The sequence below is a fragment of the Anomaloglossus baeobatrachus genome, chromosome 1, assembly GCF_048569485.1.
Source record: "Anomaloglossus baeobatrachus isolate aAnoBae1 chromosome 1, aAnoBae1.hap1, whole genome shotgun sequence".
Classification (NCBI taxonomy): domain Eukaryota; kingdom Metazoa; phylum Chordata; class Amphibia; order Anura; family Aromobatidae; genus Anomaloglossus; species Anomaloglossus baeobatrachus.
Window position 1 is genome coordinate 401612769 of NC_134353.1, and position 13567 is coordinate 401626335.

A 13567-nucleotide genomic window follows, 5' to 3' on the forward strand; every position below is an offset into this window, starting at 1 on the left:
AGGGATGGAAGAGGGAGGGCAGAGATGTCAGTTGAGTATTAGTTGAGCAGTGAGAGTGGTGACAGGACAGGTCACGCTGTGGAGCTGGGCTCCTGTACCCGTCCCAGGTGCCAGATGTTGGCCTGGCCAGAAGGAGCTGGAACCCTGGTCGCAGGGGGTAGTGACAGGGGGCATGGTACTGCTACCGAGAGAGCAGGCCGGCTGCCTTGTGCTACAACCGGGCAGGGGCCAGGGCACGACGGGGTACGCGGACCCTAGGCTGGGAAAAAGCTTCACACAGTCCAGTAATTCATCCAACGGGAACGGAGTATTCAGGAACCATTCCCCACCCGCTCCAGAATTTGGGTACTAGCACAACGAGGGGGATAGGACTTCCCAAAACCGTCCAGAAAATCCAAAGTGTGAACCCTGAGAGCAAGCTCACCCTGCTAGCCACGGAGGTGAGCGGGACCCGAGTAGTTTTAAGCAAAAGGGATCCATACGAAGGACACACAGTGCCAAGGGGCAAGGCTTCAGACCAACCAGCAACACCAAAGGGGCACGGACCCAGCGTACATGACCAACGGAGACGGAGCATTCAAGAGCTTGGTTTACCTGGTGTCAGCGTCAGTGACTTTGGACTGTGTGAGTAGCCGATATCCCTTCACCCCGACGGGTTCCCCACTCCATCCATCACCGAGTCCCGGGACACCACTCCCCCTGCCCACGGAGGGGTTAACATCTCGAGCTGCCACTCCATCATTCCCGGGCTCTCCCTCCCAACCGGCAGCGGTGATCCCTCACGTTACCACACACCGTGGGTGGCGTCACGAACATTATCCCATTCACCACCCAAAATATTCCCCCTGTTTATTCCGGGTAGCCGCGCGACCCCGCCTCGGATCTGGAGACCCCTCGAGCCACTGTGGATCCGGGTCTGAGCAGTCCGTCGGTTGTCGCGGGGGCGGCACAGTATCAGTAATTGCTGTGAGACACTTTAGTAGGGCTATTTTTTAGTACTATTTATTTTGGAGATCTTAAGTTTGTTGGCTGATTACACTGTTTGCAGGCGCTGTGGTGTTCAGCGAGCGTCAGGCGCTGCGGTGCTCAGTGAGCGTCAGGCGCTGCGGTGCTCAGCGAGCGTCAGGTGCTGCGGTGCTCAGCGAGCGTCAGGTGCTACGGTGCTCAGCGAGCATCAGGTGCTGCGGTGCTCAATGCATCTCACACAGTCACGAGACAACAGCACAGGCACACAGCACTGCCTAGACTGGCACTCTGCAGATGGAGCCGGGCCTGGTAATAGTCTACTTACTGGACTGGTAGGTGTAGAGCCTGTCTAGAATAAAGATGAATTCATAATGTGTATGTGCACCCCCAGTAACATGTATGGCCCCCCAGTAACATATAGGCTGTTTATTATGTTAATATTTTATTCAAACTTTTGTTATGGGGCCCCATGATTTCTACAGTTAGGTCCAGAAATATTTGGACAGTGACACAATTTTCGCGAGTTGGGCTCTGCATGCCACCACATTGGATTTGAAATGAAACCTCTACAACAGAATTCAAGTGCAGATTGTAACGTTTAATTTGAAGTTTTGAACAAAAATATCTGATAGAAATTGTAGGAATTGTACACATTTCTTTACAAACACTCCACATTTTAGGAGGTCAAAAGTAATTGGACAAATAAACCAAACCCAAACAAAATATTTTTATTTTCAATATTTTGTTGCGAATCCTTTGGAGACAATCACTGCCTTAAGTCTGGAACCCATGGACATCACCAAACGCTGGGTTTCCTCCTTCTTAATGCTTTGCCAGGCCTTTACAGCCGCAGCCTTCAGGTCTTGCTTGTTTGTGGGTCTTTCCGTCTTAAGTCTGGATTTGAGCAAGTGAAATGCATGCTCAATTGGATTAGGATCTGGTGATTGACTTGGGTAGCTTTGGCTGTATGCTTGGGGTCATTGTCCATCTGTACTATGAAGCGCCGTCCGATCAACTTTGCGGCATTTGGCTGAATCTGGGCTGAAAGTATATCCCTGTACACTTCAGAATTCATCCGGCTACTCTTGTCTGCTGTTATGTCATCAATAAACACAAGTGACCCAGTGCCATTGAAAGCCATGCATGCCCATGCCATCACGTTGCCTCCACCATGTTTTACAGAGGATGTGGTGTGCCTTGGATCATGTGCCGTTCCCTTTCTTCTCCAAACTTTTTTCTTCCCATCATTCTGGTACAGGTTGATCTTTGTCTCATCTGTCCATAGAATACTTTTCCAGAAATGAGCTGGCTTTATGAGGTGTTTTTCAGCAAATTTAACTCTGGCCTGTCTATTTTTGGAATTGATGAATGGTTTGCATCTAGATGTGAACCCTTTGTATTTACTTTCATGAAGTCTTCTCTTTACTGTTGACTTAGAAACAGATACACCTACTTCACTGAGAGTGTTCTGGACTTCAGTTGATGTTGTGAATGAGTTCTTCTTCACCAAAGAAAGTATGCGGCGATCAGCCACCACTGTTGTCATCCGTGGACGCCCAGGCCTTTTTGAGTTCCCAAGCTCACCAGTCAATTCCTTTTTTCTCAGAATGTACCCGACTGTTGATTTTGCTACTCCAAGCATGTCTGCTATCTCTCTGATGGATTTTTTCTTTTTTTCAGCCTCAGGATGTTCTGCTTCACCTCAATTGAGAGTTCCTTAGACCGCATGTTGTCTGGTCACAGCAACAGCTTCCAAATGCAAAACCACACACCTGTAATCAACCCCAGACCTTTTAACTACTTCATTGATTACAGGTTAACGAGGGAGACGCCTTTAGAGTTAATTGCAGACCTTAGAGTCCCTTGTCCAATTACTTTTGGTCCCTTGAAAAAGAGGAGGCTATGCATACAGAGCTATGATTCCCAAACCCTTTCTCCGATTTGGATGTGAAAACTCTCATATTGCAGCTGGGAGTGTGCACTTTCAGCCCATATTATATATATAATTGTATTTCTGAACATGTTTTTGTAAACAGCTAAAATAACAAAACTTGTGTCACTGTCCAAATATTTCTGGACCTAACTGTATGTATGCCCCTGCACACACATATATATATATATATATATCCTAGTCTATTTAGATAAGTACCTTCATTATTAGTGAGAGGCAATGCACGTGTAGCGGCAAACTGTTCACTGGCTATGACACCTCACCCGGAAATGGCTACACTGGCTTCAGATTCCTAATGCGCATGTGAACGGTGTTTGACGTGTAACCTGTAAAAGGTCACACCATCAAATTTCCAATACGCATGTAAACGGGATGAATCACAACCATGCATGCACAAAGAGATGATGCTTCAGCGCAATAGAGAGACTATAGTTAGTAGGACTATCAGCGGGCTCATGCAAATGCGTACATATGAAAAACAGTTATGGTTGTGTCGCGGGCGGGGAGGAGGGTGTCAGCACACCGCGCTCACCCCTTCTGCTCGGGTCCGGCAGTTGCTCCTGGTGGCTCGAGCTGCGGGCCGGATCCCGGGGTGTCTCGAGCGGCACTCCTCGCCCGTGAGTGAAAGGGGGGTTGTTTGTTGGGGTTATAGTTCGTGACGCCACCCACGGTTGTGGTGATTGCACCACCGCTGCTCGGTGTGGGGGTCCCGGGGATGGTGATGGGAGCAGCCAGGTGTTGTGTTGCCCCTCCGTGGGTAGGGGTTGGTGATCCCGGGGCCCGGTGGAGAGATGTAAAGTGTAGGGCCTGAAGGGCGCAGGGACGCGGGGGCAGCGCTGTGCCTTGCGGCACTATGGTACTCACTCAGCCTGACACGGACACAGTTTGTACGGTAAACCAACGGCTGGTAGGACGGTCCCACAGACGGCTGCACCTGCACTCCCGGTAGGTGACGGTGACTTCTCTCTTCCTTGCACCTGTGTGGTCTGGTGGTATCGGTGGATTCCCTCCGGTTACCCGCTCCCCGACTGCAATCTGGGCCGGAGGAGCTCTACACTTTGCCCGCAGGCGCTGGCCCTGGGGAAACTGGTGCCTTGGTGGTGGCGGTGTCTCCCCGTTAATGGTCGGGCTGTTGCCGTCAATCGGGACTTTGTTGTTGGGGGATCTGCGTCCCCGTCACTGACGGATTCGGCAAATTGGGCGACTCCTAGCCTTGCCGGGGTCCGAGAGGCCCCTGCCCTGGTGCTGACTGTCCTTCGGAACACTGCTCCAGACCACCGGGCACACAGCCAACGGGGGTACTTCCAAGAACTTCCGAACTGTCCCACTCCGGACAGTCACCGCCGTCGCTGACCTTGCTGTGCTAGCCCTACACACAGCTGGGCTCTCAGGCTTTGCACACTCTCTGCGCTGTCACCACTTCTTGCTTTCCTCCTTTACTCCTTTTCTTTCCTCCACTTTCACTTCTTGGTTGTTTACTCTAGCCCCTGCCTGGGCTACTCCTCACTCCTGCCACTTCCTCCTCCCTGACAGAACTCTCACTCGACTCCAACTGCCTGGTTACTTCCTGCCTCCAGAGTTGTGAGCTCCTAGGTGGGCGGAGCCAACTGCCTGGCCCACCCCCTGGTGTGCATCATCAACCTCTGGAGGAAGGCAACAAGGATTTCTGGTTAGCAGGTGTGCCTACCTGGAGTGTGGGGTGTGGTGGTGTTGTGACCTGCGTCCCCTGGCTTGTCCAGGGCGACACATTCCCCCTTAGCAAAATGCAGACCGTCCGCGGGCTGCCGTCCTACACCGGTTTTATTTTTCTGTAAAAGGGGATAACAAGGGTTAATCAAACATCAATAACATTTTTAATCATAAACTCTTCCCAAGACGGGAGGCACATTTTACTTTTAACGTTTCAACGGTGTACGGTCACGGTTTCCGCTCTCTCCCACCCAAGCAACCTGGCCCTGATGCTGCCCCTAAAACCCAGGCAGCACCCCTTGACCCACAGTCCAGCACAAGTCACCCGAGCGGGATCTGTCCTTCCCCTCCAGAGGGTGGCCACCGGTTCCTTTGGTGGCTGGGCCCCGGCCTGCTCCGCTCAGGGCCCTCCCTCCAACCTGCCTCTCCGGAGGCGGCATTGCGGAAACGGTAACGGTACCCAACATATTTACAAGCCACTAACGTTTGTGGTTGCCCTGCAGAGTTCACGGGCTTGTCCATGGATAGTTCCCATGCATTTTAAACGGTCCCCACGGGGACAACGGTGCCGGCTCCTGCCGGTTGCTAATCACTGCAGACAATCAGGTAAACTTCGGTAAATCATTTTTCATTTTTCAAAACTTTCAAACTTTTTCAAACACACACACCGCAGTGGTGGTCCCAACGGGGGACGGTGCAACGGGCATCCGCTGCCCTACTCCGGTCCTGCTGCTGCTTCATCCGAGGGAGGGGGTGCAGAGCTCACCTTGCTCTCCGGGCTGCCCTTCAGCTTTACGTCCAGGGCGAACCACCCCCTCTCTCCGCAGTGCCGAGTGTAACGCACCATGTCCCCTGGTATAAGATTGCGGCCAGGATGCTCTTCGGGCAGGTGAGCATGTACATCCCGCCGAGCCACAAACACCTCGGCCTCCAGGCCCGGTTCGTATATGAACCCGTAGCCCCGGCGGATATCGAATCGCCTCACCTGCCCCTCGTAGAACGGGCCCCGGACACGGAAGGTCGCTTGCCGCAGGTTTTCCTTCTCCCTTATGGCTCGGGCCACCAGCTCGGCTTTCCTTCGCTCCCTCTCCGCGATCTCCAGGCCCAGCTTGGTCGGCTCCCTGTCCCAGTATGGCTCCGGCGCACGGGTTGAGCCCCGCGGGACATCCAGCACGTTACCCACTGTCAGAAAGGTGGGCAGCGTATCCCGCGGTGTCATGGCCTTGGGCGCCGCTTTGCAGCGACAACCCGGCGCCACCTCAGCCGAGGTGTGGGGGATGGGCACAGGGGCTTTCCGCAGTTGGGCCTTCAGCTCGGAGCGGGTCATCGGCTCCGGCTCGGGGAACTGCTCGGGGACTGTCTCTGGCACTATCTTCGGGGCCTTCCATGGCAATGCCTCCGGTTGGCTTCGGGCTCCGGCTGCAGGTCGGTCCGCTGGGGCGGACGGGCTGGGTATCGCTATCGGTTGCGGTGGTAGCGGGCCTAGTGGCGGGGTCACGGCCTCCGAGACGGGTGGCAAGGGAGGCAACGGGGGGAGAGGGCTTGGACCGGGTCCCTCAGCCGCAGCGACCGGTCCCTCCGGGACATAGGGGCGTGGGTCACTCACCCTCCCTTCCTCCGCTTCCCCCTCGCGTCTCCGCACGGCTGCCAAAACGTCCGCCATGTCGGTCTCCCACTCCTCCAGGAGGAGCTGCATTTTGACCTGCAGCCTTAGATGGAGCTGCGCGGTCCGGATCTCCACCCACGCTGCGGTTCCCGGCGCGGGGGCCACGGTGTTTCGGGACGGCATCCACATGGTATCTCCACTGTTTGCTTCCAGGAACGGTATTCTGGCAAGGTCCTGGCGTCCCTGCTTTTATAGCGGCGACTACATGCCGCCAGCCGCCATTGCGTCACCCTTAGCTCTTTTCGGCCCCTCCTCTCTCGGGGCGGGGTTTTGGCCTTCGCGCTTCTACTGCTCGAGAAGACGCTCGAGCGGGAACTTTTCGCGCCAAAGATGGCGGCTTCTGAAATTTTTCTGCCGGGTACCTCCGGCGGTAACAAGGCGCACCTCTACCTGACGGCAGAGCGGTAAGATCCTGTTCGTGACGCCAAGTTGTCGCAGGCGGGGAGGAGGGTGTCAGCACACCGCGCTCACCCCTTCTGCTCGGGTCCGGCAGTTGCTCCTGGTGGCTCGAGCTGCGGGCCGGATCCCGGGGTGTCTCGAGCGGCACTCCTCGCCCGTGAGTGAAAGGGGGGTTGTTTGTTGGGGTTATAGTTCGTGACGCCACCCACGGTTGTGGTGATTGCACCACCGCTGCTCGGTGTGGGGGTCCCAGGGATGGTGATGGGAGCAGCCAGGTGTTGTGTTGCCCCTCCGTGGGTAGGGGTTGGTGATCCCGGGGCCCGGTGGAGAGATGTAAAGTGTAGGGCCTGAAGGGCGCAGGGACGCGGGGGCAGCGCTGTGCCTTGCGGCACTATGGTACTCACTCAGCCTGACACGGACACAGTTTGTACGGTAAACCAACGGCTGGTAGGACGGTCCCACAGACGGCTGCACCTGCACTCCCGGTAGGTGACGGTGACTTCTCTCTTCCTTGCACCTGTGTGGTCTGGTGGTATCGGTGGATTCCCTCCGGTTACCCGCTCCCCGACTGCAATCTGGGCCGGAGGAGCTCTACACTTTGCCCGCAGGCGCTGGCCCTGGGGAAACTGGTGCCTTGGCGGTGGCGGTGTCTCCCCGTTAATGGTCGGGCTGTTGCCGTCAATCGGGACTTTGTTGTTGGGGGATCTGCGTCCCCGTCACTGACGGATTCGGCAAATTGGGCGACTCCTAGCCTTGCCGGGGTCCGAGAGGCCCCTGCCCTGGTGCTGACTGTCCTTCGGAACACTGCTCCAGACCACCGGGCACACAGCCAACGGGGTCCTTCCAGGAACTTCCGAACTGTCCCACTCCGGACAGTCACCGCCGTCGCTGACCTTGCTGTGCTAGCCCTACACACAGCTGGGCTCTCAGGCTTTGCACACTCTCTGCGCTGTCACCACTTCTTGCTTTCCTCCTTTACTCCTTTTCTTTCCTCCACTTTCACTTCTTGGTTGTTTACTCTAGCCCCTGCCTGGGCTACTCCTCACTCCTGCCACTTCCTCCTCCCTGACAGAACTCTCACTCGACTCCAACTGCCTGGTTACTTCCTGCCTCCAGAGTTGTGAGCTCCTAGGTGGGCGGAGCCAACCGCCTGGCCCACCCCCTGGTGTGCATCATCAACTTCTGGAGGAAGGCAACAAGGATTTCTGGTTAGCAGGTGTGCCTACCTGGAGTGTGGGGTGTGGTGGTGTTGTGACCTGCGTCCCCTGGCTTGTCCAGGGCGACACAGTTGCGTTAAACATTAATGGACATTAGCATAAATTCGTTTTACTACTTATTGCTGCAAACTGCAAAAGGGCATACGTTAACATGTCACAGTTGATATAACCACGCACAAACGTATATGTAAGTGTGACGCCCTGGACCCCCAGGGGTCACAGCACACTAACATCACACACACCCAGTGGTGTAACTACCGCGGTCGCAGCGGTCGCGATCGCGACCGGGCCCGGGAGGTTAGGAGCCCGGCGGCCGCCAGGCAGATCAGCAGCCAGCTCCTGTCAGTGTGAGAGGAGCTGCGCTGATCTGTCACAGACCTTGCGGCCGCTATTTGACCCGCTGCCGCCGCCGACACCGGGCCCCCCTGCCTGATGTCAGCGGTGGCACCGGGGCCCCCTGCCTGGTGTCAGCGGCTGCAGCGTCTCCCCCGTCACCGCGCACAGTAATGATGAAGCATAGCGCGGCCGGTGCCGCGCTATGCATCACCATTCTCCCCCTGTGCGATGACGTCACTCCCGAGCGACTGCTGTGCTGAGTGCACAGAGTGCAGGACGGGAGGACGCCGACCGCAGCACCGGGAGAACGAGCAGCGGGGAAGACAGCAGCGGTGGAAGGAAGAGAGAAGGTGAGTACTTGTTTTTTTTTTTTAATATAAGTGAGTAAACGGTGGCCAGAGGCTTGGGAAGGCAGTTCTGGGGAAGCTGCATTATTGTATATGGAAGCCTGGAGAGGCTGCTTTATACATGGAGGTCTGAGGAGGCTGCATTATATGTGGAGGTCTGGGGTAGCTGCATTATTATACATGGAGGCCTGGAGACGCTGCTTTATACATGGAGGTCTGAGGAGGCTGCATTATATATGGAGGCCTGGAGAGGCTGCTTTATACATGGAGGTCTGAGGAGGATGCATTATATATGGAGGCCTGGAGAGGCTGCTTTATACATGGAGGCCTGTAGAGGCTGCTTTATACATGGAGGTTTGAGGAGGCTGCATTATATATGGAGGCCTGGAGAGGCTGCTTTATACATGGAGGTCTGAGGAGGCTGCATTATATATGGAGGCCTGGAGAGGCTGCTTTATACATGGAGGCCTGGAGAGGCTGCTTTATACATGGAGGTCTGAGGAGGCTGCATTATATGTGGAGGTCTGGGGTAGCTGCATTATTATACATGGAGGCCTGGAGACGCTGCTTTATACATGGAGGTCTGAGGAGGCTGCATTATATATGGAGGCCTGGAGAGGCTGCTTTATACATGGAGGTCTGAGGAGGATGCATTATATATGGAGGCCTGGAGAGGCTGCTTTATACATGGAGGCCTGTAGAGGCTGCTTTATACATGGAGGTTTGAGGAGGCTGCATTATATATGGAGGCCTGGAGAGGCTGCTTTATACATGGAGGTCTGAGGAGGCTGCATTATATATGGAGGCCTGGAGAGGCTGCTTTATACATGGAGGCCTGTAGAGGCTGCTTTATACATGGAGGTCTGGGGAGGCTGCATTATATATGGAGGTCTGGGGTGGCTGCATTATTATACATGGAGGCCTGTAGAGGCTGCTTTATACATGGAGGGGTGGGGAAGCTGCATTATTATACATGGAGGCCTAGAGATACTGCATTATACATGGAGGTCTGAGGAGGCTGGGTGCATTGTTATACATGGAGGCCTGGAGAGGCTGGCTGCTATATTATACATGGAGGCCTGAGGAGGCTGGGTGCATTGTTATACATGGAGGCCTGGAGAAGCTGGCTGCTACATTATACATGGAGGCCTGAGGAGGCTGGCTGCATTATTATACATGGAGGCCTGGAGAGGCTGGCTGCATTATTATATATGGAGGTCTGGGGGGGGCTGCATAATACAAAATGAAGGACACCTTATACATGGAATATAGGGGTGCCTTATGCATGGAGGAGTATGGGGCTGCATAATGCAATATGAAGTTTTATGGGGTTGCGTTATAATACATATAGGACTATGGGGGCTACATTATAATATATGGAGGACTATGGAGGCTACCTTATACATGGACTATGGGGGTGCATTATAAAACATTGGGGACTATGTGGTGCAGTATAATATATGGAGAACTATGGGGTGAATTATAATATATGGAGAACTATGAGAAATTCATTATAATAATTGGAGGGCTACTTTATACAAGGAGGACTATAGGGCTGCATTATAATATATGGAGGCCTATGTGGTGCAGTATAATACATGGAGAACTATGGGGTGAAATATAATACATAGAGAACTATGAGAAATTCAAGATAATAATTGAAGGGCTACTTTATACATGGAGGATTATGGGGGTGCATTATAATATATGGAGGACTATGTGGTGCAGTATTATATATTGAGTACTATGGGGTGAATTATAATGCATGGAGAACTATGGGAAATGCATTATAATACATGGAGGACTATGGAAGTGTATTCTAATATATGAAGGGTTATGTGGGACCCTTTATACTATTTGGAAGGCTATGTGGGTGCCATTATTGTATTTGGAGAACTATATACAAGGGGGGACAAAGATACAAGCAGGGGATGGGAACGTTTTGTACTGAGGGAAAAAGGCTCTTTTCCCTCAGCACCCAGCTTTCCCATGCTCTGCTATACATTTTCTCTCAGCACCCATCTTTCCCATGCTCTGCTATACATCATGTCTCAGCACCCAGCTTTCCCATGCTCTGATATGGGAAAGCTGGGTGCTGAGGGAAAGATGTATAGCAGAGCATGGGGAAGCAGTATGCCGAGGACAAGATGGATATCAGAAAATAGGAAAGATGGGTGCTGATAGAGGGATTTCAGATCATGGGAAATCTGGGTGCTGTGGGTAAGAGCCAAGTGTCAGCATCATTATCCTGTACCCCGAGTGTCAGTGTCATTATCCTGTACCCTAAATGTCGATGTACGTGGAGGGGGGGCCCAGGTCTGAACTTTGCACTGGGGCCCATCAAACTCTAGTTACGCCCCTGCACACACCCCTTCACCTGGGTAGGTGACACCAGTCAATCAAATCCTTGTTGCCACCCTCCAGGCTTGATGTCCACACCAGGTGGGGCGGAGCCAGGCGGTTGGCCCCTCCCACCGAAGAGTTCACAGGCTGGAGGCGGGAAAAGACAGAGAAGAGAGTTGGTGGTAGTGGAAGTGAGAGGAGTGGAAAACTGTTGGTGTCTGGGTTGGAGCCCAGGCACGTTCAGCAAGGTCGGCAGACGGTGGTGCCGTCTGCAGGAGTTGGCGTAGGTCAGCGGAACCGTAGGACCGGGGTCGGGCGATGGCCCGCCGATACCGAACCGGGGAGAAGATTGAAGCCAAGCACCAAGGCAGGGTACTTAGACCCCGACTAGGCTAGGAGCCGCTGAAAAGGTCAAATTATCTCATTGCGGTCTGGACCTCAGGGGTTCATTCCCACCTAAGTCCCGTCAGAAGGCAACAGCCCAACCCGTCCGGATAAGTGCCACTGCCAAGGGCCAGAGATCCAAGGGCCAGCGCCTGCGGGCAAACGGGCTCTCCCGACACGTACACGCCGGGGAGCGGACTACCCGTGGGAAGCCATAGGAGTCAAAAACACTTACACAGGTGCAGAAAAACGACAGCCGCCATCAACCCGTCCAGGGAGAGTGAGAACACCGCAGCCGGCTGTGGGCCCCATCCAGCCGTTTGGTTTACCAGAGACTCTGTCCTTCTGTGTCTGAGTGAGTACAACAGTGCCATCCGGCACCGCGCTGCACCGTAACGTTGCACCCGCGCCCACGCTGCCTCCCCGCCTCGGCACCTGCACCTATACTTCCTCCCTACTCCCCAACCGGGGCCCCGGGACCAACAGCCCCTACCCACGGAGGGGTCAACACCTCAGCTGCTCTCCGCCATTGCTCCCGGGATCCCCCGTCACCAGCAGTGGTGGTGCCCACCATCACCACAACCCATGGGTGGCGTCACGACCAACATCCCCAAATACCCACCAAAAACCTCCCCTTTTCACTCATGGGCGAGGAGGCGCTGCTCGAGCCCCGGGTCCGGCCCCGTGCTCGAGCCACCGAGGAGCAGAAGCACCGGACCCGAGCTCCAGCGATTCCAGGCGAGCGGCGTTCTCCACCCCTCCGCCCGCGACATAAGCACACATTGCATGGACATTAGACAAGAAAAAGTATTAGACTTGTACTGTACTTGCACTTGTAATAAATGGCGCTATAATAGTACATAATAATAATAATAATAATTAGAATTAATTTTACTTTTCTTTATTTGCCAAATAACTGCAAATAGGTATACGCTAATGTCGTGGGCGGGGAGGGCGCTGCGCTCACCACGCTCGGGTCCGGCGCTGCTGCTGCTGCTCGGTGGCTCGAGCGGTGGGACGAATCCGGGGACTCGAGCGGCGCTCCTCACCCGTGAGTGAAAAGGGGATGGTTTGGATTTGGGGATGTTGTCCGTGATGCCACCCACGGTTGTGGTGAGGTTGGGACACCACCGCTGCTCTGGACGGGGATCCCGGGAGCGATGACAGGGAGCAGCCGAGATGTTTTCTCTCCCCTCCGTGGGTAGGGGGATGTGGTGGTCCCGGGGCCTGATGATGGCGGCTGTAAGGTGGAAAGCGGGGTTTGGCGAGGTGCAGGGTCGCGGGGGCAGCGCAGTGCCAGGCGGCACGGTAGTACTCACTCAGCCAATGACGCAGACGGAGTCTCTGATAAAACAAACGGCTGGATGGACGGGTCCCGCAGCCGGCTGCTGTAGTTTCTCCCCTGACTCCAGGCTAATAGTGTGCATCCTTTCCTGCACTTTCTTTATATGCTCCTCCTGTGCTCCGGTTTCCAGCTGGCTCCCCGGTTCGGTACCGGTGGGCCACCGCCCAACCCCGGCTACCTACGGTTCCACCAAGACTGTCTTCCCGGCTCCCGCAGACGGCCACTACCGTCTGCCTGACTGACTACTAGAGGGTCCTAGGCTCCAACCTAGGGCCCTATCTGCTTCTGCCACTCTGCACACCTTCTCTCCCTGGACTTGTCTCTCTTGTTTCCTGCCTCAGACCAGCTAGACTCCTCGGTGGGCGTGTCCATCTGCCTGACTCCGCCCACCTGGTGTGTCTGTCTTAACCCGAGGGAGGAAATCAGGTCTCACTGGGGATGACTGCTGTGAACTGCTGGGGGTGGGGGGGTGTGTGTGTTGTCACCTGTGGCCCCTGGCTAGTCCAGGGCGCCACACTAATATGTCACAATTTGGTATAGAAAAAAGTTATGAGTTCTAATAACAGACATGAGAATGCGCATGCGTATAAACAAAGACCATTCTAGCCTTCTACCTCAAATGTACAAGAGTCATGCCCAATCCCTGAATGAAATATAGCCATAAAGAATAACAGAAAACGAATATACAGTATTATAATTCAAATTCCTATGCAAATGTGTTTTTAGGATGGTGGGAAGACACATATGTATGGACCGTAGATGCTTTTAAACAACATGTCAAAGGTTGGTTCCGCTTTTTAGATTAGCAAGCTCTTGTCCTGTTAGTTTGAGGTCTTTGTCTGTCTGGTCTTTGAGAATCTCTGTCTGCTTATCTGACTGATCAGAAGTACTTACGTTTTTATTTGCTTGCAAGTTCTGACTGTT